This window comes from Canis lupus, chromosome 4 (genome assembly GCF_048164855.1).
Source record: "Canis lupus baileyi chromosome 4, mCanLup2.hap1, whole genome shotgun sequence".
In the NCBI taxonomy this organism is placed as follows: Eukaryota; Metazoa; Chordata; class Mammalia; order Carnivora; family Canidae; genus Canis; species Canis lupus.
Window position 1 is genome coordinate 63,391,450 of NC_132841.1, and position 16,378 is coordinate 63,407,827.

The 16,378-nt window shown below is 38.0% G+C and overlaps 1 long non-coding RNA gene across 1 annotated transcript in view; it reads left to right on the top strand.

Moving 5' to 3' along the window:
* Positions 1–3,304: 3,304 nt before the first annotated feature.
* Positions 3,305–16,378, top strand: part of LOC140631603 (uncharacterized) — a 107,613-nt gene continuing 94,539 nt past the window's right edge. The window contains exon 1 of the long non-coding RNA XR_012029132.1: positions 3,305–3,369. This is a non-coding gene — a long non-coding RNA (uncharacterized lncRNA). The remainder of the gene's footprint in view (positions 3,370–16,378) is intronic.

Consider the following 16,378-nt stretch of genomic DNA (forward strand, 5'->3'; position numbering starts at 1 on the left):
TTTTACCTTCCTATTATGAGCATTACTGAAGAGAAACTTAGCATATACTACACAGTATGATGAAATGGTAGGCATTTAGAAACCCTGTGTAAAAAGTTACAGGCTTCTGCTAGGCTTTTACTCTGCTATTAGCACCAAATAGGCTCCTAGTCCAAACTTGGAATTTGCCCAGAAGCAAACCCTGTAATGCTATTCAATATGACAAATGTCACCCTTATTCTGTATTCTCTTCTTTATGAAGGAAATTTTCATCCTTTATAAGAAATGTTTCAGAAAATTAAAAATCCTTATCATTTCCTCCTTTGTTAAATGTTGGCAAAAAATAGTATTAAATGTTTTGATTGACATACTGTAGAGGGTTATAATGAATGTATGAGACTTTCTAAAATCTTATTTTGAGATTGTGTTTTAGAATTTGTGTAGATTCAATTCACTAGTATTTTAACATTAGTTTAGCTTGGCCAAATAAACTTCACATAACTGGAAATGGCCTTGTTGGCCTTCACCCAGTACTGAGGGGGAATTTATTTATTTAAAAATTGGTCATGCAGATCATTTTACACAATTAGCTATTATATCAGAAGAGGCTAGATTCTGTTGCTGTCTTAGACAAGCCTCCAAATAAGTTGCTTACCATGGCAGGTGACTTCTTATTCATGCAAAGTCGGTTATCAGACAAAATAACTATCCAGAGCAACTAGTTACACATGAGAAGGCCTCCTCCCTTTCTCTGTCTCCCCACACCTGCCTCTCCCTATACATAGTACGATTGTAATGGATCACCCCGAATCTGTGGGCCTTCTTAGTTGATGCATCAGAAGAGCTAAGGTGGTCTTGCCTCTTCTTTTCTATGCTTTACCTTGGAATTCATGTCTCTTCCACCCACAGCCTATTGCCCAGGCCTAGTCGTGTGACCTTTAACTAACTGTAAACGGAGGAGAACTGGGCGGTACTGAATGACGCCCTGGATGAAAGAAGTATCCTCAAAAAAGGGTGCATCTTCCCAAGATCGAGAGCCATTCTCAAAGACAATCAAAAGAAAGCCAATTTTCCAGAGAGCTGACAACAGTCCATAGGATCCTAGGCACAAATGGAGTGCAACCCACATTTCTGTCTGGCAATAATTTTGTACCACCAACCTCATAGTTAAGCTGCCTGTGTAGGCAAGAACTGACAAACTTCAGGCCCCAGGCAGCAGAAAGCCAAGGTCTCAGACACAAGACAAGACAAACAAGAAGGCGACAACTATCCCTGGGAGAGAAGTCATTGATAACCAATGGGCACCGCAGAACTAAATTCACAAAGTCTGGCTTTGGAAAGGAAGGAGCGACACGAAATTTCTACGTTGTGAGTCCCATAGTGGCTGTTACCCATTGTTGACTTCCCATATGACCACACTAGAGCGTTTCTCGAACTCCAGAACCTTTTTGGGAATTTTTAAAAAAGATTTATTTATTTTTATCTATTTATGATAGACAGAGAGAGAGAGAGAGAGAGAGAGAGAGGCAGAGACACAGGAGGAGGGAGAAGCAGGCTCCATGCTGGGAGCCCGACGCAGGGACTCCATCCTGGGCCTCCAAGATCGCGCCCTGGGCCAAAGGCAGGCGCTAAACGGCTGAGCCACCCAGGGATCCCCCTTTTTGGGAATTTTAATAAGCCCCTGAATCTTTCTGGGATGCAGAAGCTTTTTTTGGGAATTTTAATAAATCCTAGAACATTTCTGAAATCCCAGAACCTTTCTGGGAACTATGTATACGTGTACCTACAATCATAAAATATATATGATATGATATGATATGATATGATATGATATAATATAACATAATATAATATAATAATATATTAGTTTGCTTGGATCATAGAGCTGCACAAAAGGGTGGAGCCCAGACCCGACAACGACTTAACCGACAACCCCGGGAAGATACGGACAAGAGGAGCCTTGACGCTTGCGGGTGATTCAGCAGGCGCCTCGCCTGTGCCTCTAGTTGTCTCACAGCCCGAGCAATCAGCTTTAGAATCCATTAGTCAGGGCAGCCCGGGTGGCTCAGCGGCTTAGCGCCCCCTTCGGCCCAGGGCGTGACCCCAGAGTCCCGGGATCGAGTCCAGCATCGGGCTCCCTGCGTGGAGCCTGCTTCTCCCTCTGCCTGTGTCTCTGCCTCTTTCTGTGTGTCTCTCATGAATAGATAAATTAGAATCTTTGGGGGAAAAAAAAAAAAGAATCCGTCAGTCACCAAAACTGTTAACAAATGATGTCAAAAGACAATCTGGGTGGTACACACAGGACGCTGTTTCACACTTCACGAAGTGGCAGTCTCCTGTGGAGAACCGCAAAATGCGGCAGAAGACAGGCAGCTGTCATAGGGTAAAGAATAAAAAAAATGACCACGAGAAAAATGCAAATCTCTGAGTGGCTGGAGCTCTCAGAACGAGGACAAGGTCGGCTCCATCTTGGACTCAGTTGCGCGAACAGACTCATCCACGGAGGCAGCGCAGCCCGCTTTTCCGTCCGGCCACATCTAGCCGCAGCTGGGGTGCAGCACACTTTTCAGTCCGGCCATCCTTTGGTGCCGAGCAGATGGTTGCTCCCGGCCTGAACGGAAGCCGGAACGACAACCTGAGTGCACAGGCCCGCAGAAGGCCAAGCCAAGTTCTGAGAGACGAAGTGAGACAAACCGGAGGCAATATATGCCTGAGGGAGAGAAAAAGGACAGATAACCGGTCAGGAACGCCGTGACACCTTCCCTTCCCTTCCCTTCCCTTCCCTTCCCTTCCCTTCCCTTCCCTTCCCTTCCCTTCCCTTCCCTTCCCTTCCCTTCCCTTCCCTTCCCTTCCCTTCCCTTCCCTTCCCTTCCCTTCCCTTCCCTTCCCTTCCCTTCCCTTCCCTTCCCTTCCCTTCCCTTCCCTTCCCTTCCCTTCCCTTCCCTTCCCTTCCCTTCCCTTCCCTTCCCTTCCCTTCCCTTCCCTTCCCTTCCCTTCCCTTCCCTTCCCTTCCCTTCCCTTCCCTTCCCTTCCCTTCCCTTCCCTTCCCTTCCCTTCCCTTCCCTTCCCTTCCCTTCCCTTCCCTTCCCTTCCCTTCCCTTCCCTTCCCTTCCCTTCCCTTCCCTTCCCTTCCCTTCCCTTCCCTTCCCTTCCCTTCCCTTCCCTTCCCTTCCCTTCCCTTCCCTTCCCTTCCCTTCCCTTCCCTTCCCTTCCCTTCCCTTCCCTTCCCTTCCCTTCCCTTCCCTTCCCTTCCCTTCCCTTCCCTTCCCTTCCCTTCCCTTCCCTTCCCTTCCCTTCCCTTCCCTTCCCTTCCCTTCCCTTCCCTTCCCTTCCTTTCCTTCTTCCCTTCCCTTCGTCAGGCACTACAGAAATCCCGGAGAGCTGACTCAGGTAACCATTCTCCCCCCTTCGCCGGCGTCCGCCACATCTCCCGAGATTTCGTCTTAGGGCTCCTGAGCGAGCAGTGTTTAGAGAGCGGGGTCCTGGCATCTACCAGAATCTAGCAACATTTTTTTGTTGTTAATTTCAGTTTCTCTTGGGCTGTGGAGGGGAATGCCTCCTAGCTGTGACGGGAGAATTCCCAGGAGTCTCCTCAACCTGGGGCGGGCCCTCCTTTGAGGGTAGATATGGGGCCATACCAGTTGGTGAAAAGCATGTTGTACAGAACCTCACAGGACAGCCTTGTGTGTGCGTGTGTGTTGGTTGATTGCAAAGGAGACACCAATTTCTGTGGGCCAAAGTGTTGATATAATGGACCCCTACATCCATGGGGGAGACCCTAAAAATCCTAGAACAAATGTTCTATAAATAAAAGAGCTGCTGCCCTGGGGTTGTGATTATGTACTTTGGACTTGGGGGAGGTACTGAAAAGGGAGGTTTTCAAAAGAATTTTTGCATGCTGAAGAGGACCTACAAGATTTTGGAGGCCTTGCCATTGTCGAGGTAAGGTTGTTTTTCCCTCTAGTAAAGCATTAAGATTGTTAGGCGTGCCAGAACCACACTGTCTTGATGACCACAGCTTTGTAGTACAACCTGAGATCTGGCATTGTGATGCCCCCAGATATGGTTTTCTTTTTTAAAATTCCCCTGGCTATTCGGGGTCTTTTCTGATTCCACACAAATCTTAAAATAATTTGTTCTAACTCTCTGAAGAAAGTCCATGGTATTTTGATAGGGATTGCATCAAACGTGTAAATTGCCCTGGGTAACATTGACATTTTCACAATATTAATTCTGCCAATCCATGAGCATGGAATATTTTTCCATCTCTTTGTGTCTTCCTCAGTTTCTTTCAGAAGTGTTCTATAGTTTTTAGGGTATACATCCTTTACCTCTTTGGTTAGGTTTATTCCTAGGTATCTTATGCTTTTGGGTGCAACTGTAAATGGGATTGACTCCTTAATTTCTCTTTCTTCAGTCTCATTGTTAGTGTATAGAAATGCCACTGATTTCTGGGCATTGATTTTGTATCCTGCCACGCTACCAAACTGCCCTACGGCCCAGCAATTGCACTGTTGGGGATTTACCCCAAAGATACAGATGCAATGAAACACCGGGACACCTGCACCCCGATGTTTATAGCAGCAATGTCCACAATAGCCAAACTGTGGAAGGAGCCTCGGCGTCCATCAAAAGATGAATGAATAAAGAAGATGTGGTCTATGTATACAATGGAATATTACTCAGCTATTAGAAATGACAAATACCCACCATTTGCTTCAATGTGGATGGAACTGGAGGGTATTTGTGAAGTAAGTCAATCGGAGAAGGACTAACATTAAATGTTCTCATTCATTTGGGGAAAATAAATAATAGTGAAAGGGAATATAAGGGAAGGGAGAAGAAATGTGTGGGAAATATCAGAAAGGGAGACAGAACATGAAGACTCCTAACTCTGGGAAATGAACTAGGGGTGGTGGAAGGGGAGGAGGGCGGGAGGTGGGGGTGAATGGGTGACGGGCACTGAGGGGGGCACTTGACAGGATGAGCACTGGGTGTTATTCTGTATGTTGGTAAATTGAACACCAATAAAAAATAAATTTATTATAAAAAAAAGATTGTTAGGCATTTCCTTCTGGAAGTTAGGTTATTGATGAGAACGCTTTTTTTTTCTTGTAAATCACTAAGACATTTTGTAAACTGAGGGAAACTCGTGTTTATAGGACTATAATCTCTGTAAGTTAACTATTTGTTTTTCTTCTCCCTTAGTTTTAGGGTAGCCAGGAGTACCTGAGGAATGTCACACATATCCCACCTGGGTGTCGGGGTGGGGGGAAGGGGTCGATTGTGGGGTGTCTGCTTGTGATTTTTCCTCAGCTAGCCTCTGTTCTCTCATCATCAGTGAGTACTCACTCAAGAAGCCTAGAGGGGAAAGTATAATCTGTCATCCTTCAAGTCTTTTTGTAGATAGTTCTTGTGTCTTTCAATTTGCGTTAGCCTTTTGCAATGGATCTTTCGATGCAGCTATTTTGGAATCTTGAAGCCTTTTGGAGGCTTCTGCATACCAAGTAAAATAGGTATCCCATTCTGTTTGTTTGATTGGGAACCCTTGCTTTTAGCCTAGTCGCTGGAAAGGACGGAATGGACATACTGAGACAACTATCACTATTTGACCTCTCTGGTAGCAACCTGGATTGCCTCATTTCCTGGGAATATTTTTTTTTTTTTGAGTAGATTAAATATTCATTCAGTAAGAATTCCTCTGCTTTATCCTTGTAGGGTGGATAAACTCAAAACTTTGTTTTTTTTTTTTTACATTTCTTTTTATTAGAGTGCAATTTGCCAACATATAGCATAACACCCAGTGCTCATCCCATCAAGTACCCCCCTCAGTGCCCCTCAACCAGTCACCCCAACCCCCTGCCCACTTCCCTTTCCACCACTCCTTGCTCGTTTCCCAGAGTTAGGAGTCTCTCATGTTCTGTCACCCTCTCTCATATTTCCACTCATTTTCTTTCCTTTCCCTTTATTCCCTTTCACTAACGAGAGAGGCAGGGAAAATCTCACAGCTGCATAGGGTTGAAAGTCTGAGATTTTTTACCTGCTGTTTACGTTGACGTCCAATGCCCATTTTTAAGCTTCACCTTCAACCTGATTTTGCTGTTAATTCCTGAGTTTCTGGGGGCTCTGTAGGGCAAAAGAGTTGCTTCTGGGTTCTCCATATTGTTTGTGTAGGTGTCAGATCTTTTAAATCTGCCAAAACTCATTTATGGACTTTTCCAACTTCTAAACTATTTTTTGTTTATGTCTTCTTTTATTATCTCTTGAGAATTTATGTATAAAAAAAGTCCATCACTCTCTTTTTTAGAGTCATTTAGCATGAATTAGATTTATTTTCTGTAGTATTTTTCAATGTGTCCAAGCTAAAAAGCCCCTTTAAAAAATATCATTAAAAAAAAATGTTTAGGAAGTTTTCCTTTCCTCTGGTGGTTTCCTTTTCAGCCTGTGGTTCTTTTTGGATATATTATCCTTTCACATCTCTTTGAGGATAGCAGTTAAAAATGTGTCTTAAGTTATTATCTCCTCATATTAAATCTATTTCCTCTGGAGTGAGTGAATTTGTTTGTTCATTTCTTTCATTTATTGACTTCTCCTCAGATGTGATTTGTAAATTTATTGTTCTTTTTTCTTTTCTTTTTATGTTCTTTCCATTCATTTTTATTTTATTTTATTTTATTTTTATTTTTTTATGATAGTCACACAGAGAGAGAGAGAGAGAGAGGCAGAGACATAGGCAGAGGGAGAAGCAGGCTCCATGCACCGGGAGCCTGACGTGGGATTCGATCCCGGGTCTCCAGGATGGCGCCCTGGGCCAAAGGCTGGCGCTAAACCACTGCGCCACCCAGGAATCCCCCATTCATTTTTTCTTTGTTATTTTCAATTTAAAAGAAAATAATGTTAGAAGAGATTGCTAATTAGCAGAGTATTAGTTGGGAAATCTTTGTACCTAAAATACCATTCTCCCAAAGAGAAGGTAGATTTTATGAAGCTCATGGTTACTGTTAAGAGGTAGGCTAGTTCGCAGTAAGGATACCTTGTCTCTGGGGTTAAAGTACCTTATAGATTTTGACTCCTAATTGGGTGTTTCTTTCCTTTTATTCCTCTGGGTACAATACAGAAGTCTGAAGTTATCTTAGGCTCTGCTCTGTCTCTCATCAGTCAGGTACCCACAGCGAGATCACTACTTCCTATTTCCCAATAGAATAAATACTGCAAAAAAAAAAAAAAAAAAAAAAAAAAAGAATAAATACTGCAGTCAATTTCTCTGTTGGCAGAAGAGAATGGGTGCCTAACCTAGGCCTTGTCTAAATACTTCTTTAATAATTACCATCCTTGATGCCCAACAACAAATTTTTTGCATCATACTTGTGGATATTTTCTAGGTCAGTCCAGGGTAGAACCTACTTAAGAAGTCTTCTGCTGAGAATGGCCCCTAACATTGTTTCCTTTATTCTATGTTATTTCTAAATATAAGTGGAATAACTTTCCACCATTCACAAATACATAAAAATTTCTGGCCTGCTGAATTTTAAAAATCATTTTACTGCTCTTGGGAGGGAAGTGAAGCAAACTTATATCCTCAAGACTCCATCATGAACCAGAAATTATCACCTCTCTTCTTTATTTTGCAAATACTATTTACGCTTGAGACTACAGCTCAACTGACATTTCTCTGGGACGCGTTCTTTGAATTCTTCAAGCTGAATTAGTGATTCTGTATCTGTTGCTGCACAATTTGGTTTATGTTCAGTTAAAGCATTTGCCGCTTGGCCTAGTAATTTATCTCTACTTATCTTACTTACTTGAGAGTTTTTGAAGGTAGAAACTATGCTGTATTCATTTTTAAATAGTCAATGCCTAATACCATGCTACTGTATTATTTATAAAATGAATCCATGACAAGTCTCCAAAACTCTAGTATTTAAACTTCTTCCTTAAAGAGACAAAGCCCATATAAGTAATTTCTTTGATTTCTAGAAATTCTTTTTAGCTTTTGAAAGCTTATTCAGCATATGAATATGTTGAGAAAGCTATTTAATAATTCTAGCAAAGTGGAGCTGTGTGAGCGTGCACATGCTTTTACCTTTAAAATATATCTATAATATGGAAAGTTCTGTTTCTAACTGGACAGTGTATATGTGATCTCTTCACTGCTTCACCAACTAATCAGCCTTTTAAAGAACATTTCAGCAGAGTTATAGCAGAACATTAAAATACAGAATTTTTGTGATGTGGAAAATCACTCTGAGGAACGTTTTTTTTTTGTTATTGTGCATATTTTCTGCGCTTGGAATCTGCTTTATGTTTTTTAATTAATATTTTTATCATAAAAATGGAATTCAAACTTTAAAGATAATTAAATTTGCCATAATTAAGTATGGTTCTAGTCCTATGCTAAAAAATGTCAGTATCATCTATAAATGTTAGTTTTGTACATGAACACGCCTGTTATCTAAACTGTGATTTATCCAGTGACACAGGCTTCTTTTAAATAAATAACATGGAAAGGTTTTCTTTTTTTACTGTTCAAAATGCTTATAACAACCTTGTTCCAGTTTTTAACTATATAGTATATTAAATTACTTTCTTCAATCCCTCATTTATAGTATATTTAAAATGGAATGACTTTAAATAAATCATATAATTTATGATCAGGCTAGTAAAAGTTTTAGAACTTTTATTCACAAAAGTTGAATACATTCTGAATAGTGTAGGTATTACAAAAAACTTCAACTTTCAGATTTATACATATGTCTGAACTTTTCTCTCCAAAGCTCTTAGTAGACCTTCTGAGGCTTTTTAAATTGTGCAGGGCTTGATGTGCATTTTAGTAGTCTTCTAATCCCCGAGCTGTAGATAATTGAAATGTCTATTGAATGAATGGTAGATAATATACTGATCACCTTCCTACCAACTCCTAGAAAGCTCTCTTGGATAAGAACTATCATGTAAATCAGGGCTTGGACAAATGGTCTAAAAGAGCCCAAATCAAAGCCCAAATCAGAATCTAATGACTTTCTATTTAGGACCTATACATGAGGACTGGTTAAGATTATAAAACAAGTTCTAGGGATCCCTGGGTGGCGCAGCGGTTTGGCGCCTGCCTTTGGCCCAGGGCGCGATCCTGGAGACCTGGGATCGAATCCCACATCGGGCTCCCGGTGCATGGAGCCTGCTTCTCCCTCTGCCTATGTCTCTGCCTCTCTCTCTCTCTCTCTCTGTGACTAATAAATAAATAAAAAATAAATAAAAATAAATAAAAAAAATAAGATTATAAAACAAGTTCTAACAATAGGATCATGTTTACTGCATATTTCCCAGTAGAAGTTTTTCTCATTATCTTATTTCTCCTGATTTGTCATCCCATCTAGAAATAATCTGAAATCTCAGATTTGGTGTTTTGTAATCTTACCTGTATTTGCTAAACTTTTTTTGTGTGTAAGTAGGAACAAACTGTCCACTATAGGCTCTTCATCTTTCACACTCAATGATCACTTCCTCCATTTCTAAGCAAACCAAGGAGAGTGCAGGGTTGAATAAAATATGTTCTCCTACTCTAAAGTTACTGCTAGTTCACCCACAATTTTCTAGATTATTTCAATTTTAGGAAATTAGTAGCCATAAGTGTCCAATAACTATCAATTCTAAAAAACAATGGTGAAGTCAGAGGAAATATTTCTTTCTCACATTTGCAGAATATATTATTTGACATATTTGTAATGTTCATTTGGATTCTAATTTTAAGTTTGGGTAATATTAGAGGAGGTCCACAGGGCAAAATCTGTTAGGAAATATTATTTGAAAATGAATGAAAATTCTCTCTGCAATATAAATTTCTTTAAATTCAGTCATGCATTTATATATATTTTTTTATTCACATCTATCACAATGCTACTCAACCTTCAAGGCCCATCTCAAATTACACCTTTGTGTCACCTTCATGTAACCTAAAAGCAGTTAATTAATCCCTCTACCCTGCTGTCAGAGTATTTAAAGAAAAATCTCTGCTATATAATATGCCAAGAAGAACTGAGGAAACCTTGAAGAAGAATAACAAAGTTTGAATTCTATACCTTACACCACCAGACTAAGAATTATTGTAAATAGAACTACCATGTGATCCAGCAAAACACTAATTTGGAAAGATATAGGCACCCCTGTGTTCATTGCAACATCATTTACAATAGCTAAGCCATGAAAAATCTTAAGTATACATTGATAGAGGAATGCATAAAGATGTGGTTTACATATCCAATGGAATATTATGTAGCCATAAAAAAGAATGAAATCTTGCCATTTGTGACAACATAGATGGACCTAGAGAGTATTCTGCTAAATGAACTAAGTCATAGAGGGACAACTACCATATAATTTCACTTATATGTAGAATTAAAAAAAAATGAACAAACAAAACAAAATAGAAATAGATTCATAGTCATAGAGAAGAAACTAGTAGGTTCCAGAGAGGAGGGAGGTTTGGGAACAGGTGAAATACGTAAAGGGGGTTAGGAGGTATAGCCTTTCAGTTACAAAATAAGTAAGTCATGGGGATATAATGTTCAGCATAGGGAATATAGTCAATAATATTGTAATAACTTTGTATTTGACAGATAGTAACTAGACCTATCATTTTGATCATTTCATAATGTATACAAATACCAAATCACTATATTGCACACGTGAAATTAATATAATATTGTATGTCAATTATAGTTCAGTAAAGAAAACAATTGTAAAGTTACAGGAATTAACTGTTAATTAACACTACTTGACGTAAGGTTAGATGAATAGACAAATGGAACAAATAAGGAGGGTAGAAACACACCCATAAATTAAGCATCTAGTTTATGCTGAAGGTGACTGAGCAGAGAGAAAAAAATGATATTTTCAAGAAATAATGTTTGGACCCTGAATACAATGCTACATAAATAAATATTGACCTTAAACTATTCAAAATTCATTCCAGATCTAAATAAAAAAAAAATTTAATGATAAAACTTTTAGAAGAGAAAATGTCTTCCAGACCTTAGGAATAGACAAATATATATTAAATAAGACTTAAGAGTACTAATTATAAAATAAGTTTTGAAAAATTGGAGTATTTATAAAATTAAGAAGTTCATAGTAATTTATTATCATAAGTCACAAGAGAGTGAAAAAGCAAGCTACCAAATTGAGAGTGTATGAGAAGAATATATTGATGCAAGGCTTATATCCACAGAATATAAAGAACTCCTAAAAGTCAGTAGGAATAATGTGGGGAAGGAGGGATACATGGGCAAAGAATTTGAGCAAGTGCTTATGAAAGAAAATGATCCATTAACATATTAAAAAGTCCTCGACATCATTAATTACCAGAAAAATGCAAATTAAATCTTAAGATGCTACTATATACCAGAATGCCTAACATGGAAATAATCAATGTTAAGTATTGTTGAGGATCTGAAGTTAGTGGAACTCCTGTAAGTTATTGGTGGATTGTGAATTGATACACTTACTTTGGAGAAATTTTTGGTAGTATTTACTAAAGCTAAGCATGTGTGGACTTTATGATCCAGTAAGTCTACTTTGATTATATATATATATATATATATATATATATATATATATATTCCCTCAAAATGTATAAGATGTTCATAAAAAGACACAAACAAGAATTTCAAAGTTTTACCATTCATAATGACCCTATACTTGAAAATAAAACAATTTCTGTCTACAGTAAAATATATAAATCACCTGTGGTATATTAATTTAATGAAATACCATATAGCAGTAAGAATAACTGAATTACAACTACATGCAAGGATGCGTTGAGTCTAAAAAGCAAAATGTTAAACACATATAGTATATGATTTTACTTATATAAAGTTTAAAATGAGGTAAAACAAATTTAAGGTGTGAAAAGTGGGAGTAGTGTTTACCCTTGACGGTACAATGAGTGAAAGGAAACATGAGAGATGTATTTAGTCCTGAAGTGATCCATTTTGTGTTCCAGGTGCTATTTATATTAGTTTCTTCATTTTGTAAAAATTCATCAATCTGTATGAGTTTTGCATTTTTCTGTATGAACTTTGTACTTAATTTAAAAAAACACTTAAAAATATATCTGCTACTAAACATCACACCTTTGTCTCCATACCAGGATCTGTGATTTATCCTTATATGTCTAGGATCTGGTACAGTGTCTGGTACATAGAAAGTTCTCAATAAATATTTGTTTAATTTAAAATAAAAGCATTTCTGATCGTTCAATCAGTATCATTACATAAATTCAGGTCAGTTGAAAGAGAGTAATTCTTCAACCTGTGATGAATAAATGGGTCAAGCTACTACATAACTTTACAGAGTTGGAAATTGTTATCAAATTCTCTGTTCTCAGCTATTCTGAATCAAAGGAGTCTTCAGTCTTTAGGTAGATAAAAGACCAAAATGTAGCACTAATCTAATAAGTAAACTCAAGACACACAGAGCTTTCACTCAGTGAAAAGTGACTCACTGTTTACTATTTGATAGAATTTTCCTTTAAAAATAAACTAATAATTTTATGAAGACGTACTATTATGTGTTAAGCAGTTTATGCCTTAAAGAGATTTATGACCACATGATTGTTCCAGAAAACATTTGTTATCAATTATATGCATTTCATATTAAGTAGGTAAGAATTATTATTTATTAGAACTTTTCATACCAATAGTTAATAGTGAGTTATTGGTCACCATTAATAGTGTTTTATTTTTAATTAGAATTAATTACCGATTAACCATTAATAACTAATAAAAATTGTTATTTTTATGATGAATATGATTTTTTTTCTCAGACAGCAATAAGGCATTTCTAGAGATATCCCATTGGGAAGAAAATTTATGTATTTCAAATATCAAAGATTGTATGATTGTACAAAGTTATCAGCAATTATATTAAATGCATTTCACATTAAGGAGATAGATTATTATTTGTGTGTTACACATCTCAGTTATTTCCCAGTGAAAGGTATCACTCATTTATAAGAGCTACTCATAAGTAGGTACTCCCAATAAGTATCTTAGAGTAAAATGAAGCCCAGGTGACCTTGCACATAACAGCGTCAACCCCTCTGAAACGGACTTTCAGGCCAGAGTTGATGTTAACTCTAGTTGTGAGAACCCATCCAAGCTACAGGATATTAGGGGACAAATCAGTGCCCACAAAACTATAATCTTACCTCTATTGGCCATGATTAGAGGTATGGAACAGAGAGACATTTTCTGTCTAAGGAATTGGGACTGGTGGACTCTTGCTTCCAATTTGAGACTCTAATTTATAGAATTTCTATGGACAAAGCCATGCTCAGTTGACTATGATATCCAGGTAACCAATGTCCATCATTCTGGCAGAAGGCACTTCCTACTTAATACCTCTCTTGGAGACCATGCCATGTAAGAAGCCACTTCCATCTAGGTAGAAGAAAGAAGAATATATCAAGAAAATAATGTCCAATATTCAGTCATCCATAACCCAGGTAACTGAGTGCTCAGTCCCTCAGAGATCAGACATCTAACACAAACCCAGGAAACCCCACAACAAGATAAGTGCACTGAGTACTTTTAAATGTAAAAATTAGTCATCCACTAAACACCTTGGAAACAACACTATGGACCAGATTCTTAAGGGTATGACTTTGGGGATTAGGAAGACGTGATCTTAAATTTTAGTCTTTCCACTTCCTATCTCTGTAGTCCTGAGTAATTTGCTTTATTTTTCTGAGTCTTAATTTTCTCATCTGTTAAATGGAGTTAATAAGAGTTATGTCATTTATTCATATATTCATTTTTACAATTAACATAGGTTTACTAAAGACCTATTATCTGCCTGGTGTTTTCCTGGGTAGTAACTATTATTATGGTTATTATTATGGTTAATCAAGATAATTAATATAATGTTTGGCAAATACTAGTTGTTCAACAAATAGCAGTAGCTATTGTTTTTTTCTTTTTGTTCCTATTATTTCTAAGGCTGAAATATGAGAAGTCTGTGGAGGCTTTTTCATCTTGGTAAATCCTTTGACCTGAGAAAATTTAGTTCACTAAAATTTAGTTTGGCCTGGGGAACAACTTGTTGACTTTATCTCCAGTTGAATCTGTCAGTAGATAATGGTGGATTACTTATTAGAGTGGCAGATTTCATCTTATACCTGGGCCTCCCTTGTGTCCTATCACTGCTACTTTGCTTATTACAGAGTCCATGTCCATAGGTTGCCGTAACACTTAGTTTCCTCTAACAGACTTGAAATTGCATTCTGGTGTTAGAAGGCAGTATTCCTGACTCATTAAGAATAATAACACACCCAATTCTGTCAATTATTTTCTGAGGAGTTGGCTTGCAACAACCTTATTCTTTGCCCAAACCAGAATACCCCCATTCACAACAATAACTTATGCTACTTTACCTGAACTTCCAGCACCACTGTTATGTAACTGTAAGGATTAAATTTCGTTTTAGGTAATAGAATGCTTTAACAATAATGGCTAGACAATAGTGACATTAAATTATCGTAAGTGATTAGAGGTCTGGTGATACAAGTTGGTTGCAACAGCTCAGTGATGTTACAGTGACTCAGGTTATTTCTGTCTTTGTACTCTTTCCAATTCAGTGGATCAGCATAACAGCAGTCCACCCATGGTCACAGTGGTAGCCAGAGCTCTAAGCCTCATAATTTCCTATAGCAGCATCCTGGGTAGAAAACAAGAGTGAAGGTAAAAATAGAAAAAAGAATGTATTCTCATGACATCCATTACCCTGTATATCCAGTCAACTTTCTCATTAGTTTAACTGAGTATAGTTAGGTTATACATATATTCCTGCACAAATCTTCAGGGAAAAGAGAATAGACCTACTAAAAATGATTTATCCATGGGGCTGATTACATCATCATACAAACTGAACTGGGGTTTTCTTAGCAAGAAAGAAAGAGATAAGGCTTTTTGCATAGTGGCTGAGTGCCTGCCACTTGTTGGTGGTTAGTCATTGCCTGGACAAAATGTGTTTGGTGTAATAAGGCTGCCAGTGCATCCTTCTGGGTATCACAAAGCATAAGGAGAAGTCTGCAGAAGGCTGGCATTTTTTTTTTTTTTTTTTTACCCTTTTCTTGACCCAGAGACTCCAGCAGCCCATGCTAGGATCAAAGGACAGTTGCTATAACTTCTTTACATTGAGCTCCATGAGCTCCTTTTTGCTTTTAGTCCCTTCTTTTTATATAGCATCTGTCCTTCGTGCATTATAATCTCTAATTTACCACTAAAACTCTGCCTTTTCATTGTAAAGTCCTGTAATCTATCTGATGCCCTAAGTTGGGGAACTCAAGTTCCCAAAGAAAAGGAGCTAAATTTTGGCAGGCTCACGTATGTATTGGTGTGGAAATCTCAGTATATAATACTTACCCATTTGAGCCATTCATATTATTTACCTTTGGATGAGAATCTATTTCCTCTAGCACGAGGCACATGAACTAGTAGGAGACAACCTTTCCCACATCTTCCCCAGCTGGCGTCGGGTCCCCTGTACTTGTCTTTGCACTTCTTCCTCAACACAAGTAGCTAGACAAAGAATTGGAACTGATTGAGTCACTCTATACCAAGTCGGAATTGGGTCTTTATGCCAAGCCTTGAAAGATGGTGCATTGCAAGTTTGACTCACCAGTGGCAATCGAAATTGATTGTAGGCAGCAGCCAATAATGAGGAAAAAATCCACAAAGACTAAGTAGTTGTAGTATTAAGGAATGCTGAAATGATGATCACTCACAGGCTTTTCAGCTTTTCTGGAAGTAGCAAAATCAGCAGAAAGTTTTTGTTTTAAAATAAAGAAGCCCACATACTTATATATTGCCAGCTATATTTCAGCTTTTGTTCATATTTTACAAACTATGAAACAGTGGACGCTGATTTACTGTTGCTCTAAGAACCTGCAATCACTTCATAAACATGATACTTAATCCATATAACTTGTAAAATTGCAAGACATTTACTTCACCATGTATCTTTTTCAGAACTCCAGTAGTGGCACTAATTACTGTATCTCCTTTAAATTATTCACCATGATCATTTGTTTACTGTTGTTTGCATTTTATTTATTTATTTGTATTTTATATTTTATTTTATTTTTTTAATAAATTTATTTTTTATTGGTATTCAATTTGTCAACATACAGAATAACACCCAGTGCTTATCCCGTCGAGTGCCCACCTCAGTGTCCGCCACCCAGTCACCCTCACCCCCCGCCCACCTCCTCTTCCACCACCCTTAGTTCGTTTCCCAGAGTTAGGAGTCTTTCATGTACTGTCTCCCTTTCTGATATTTCCCACTCATTTTTTCTCCTTTCCCCTTTATTCCCTTTCACTATTATTTATATTCCCCAAATGAATGA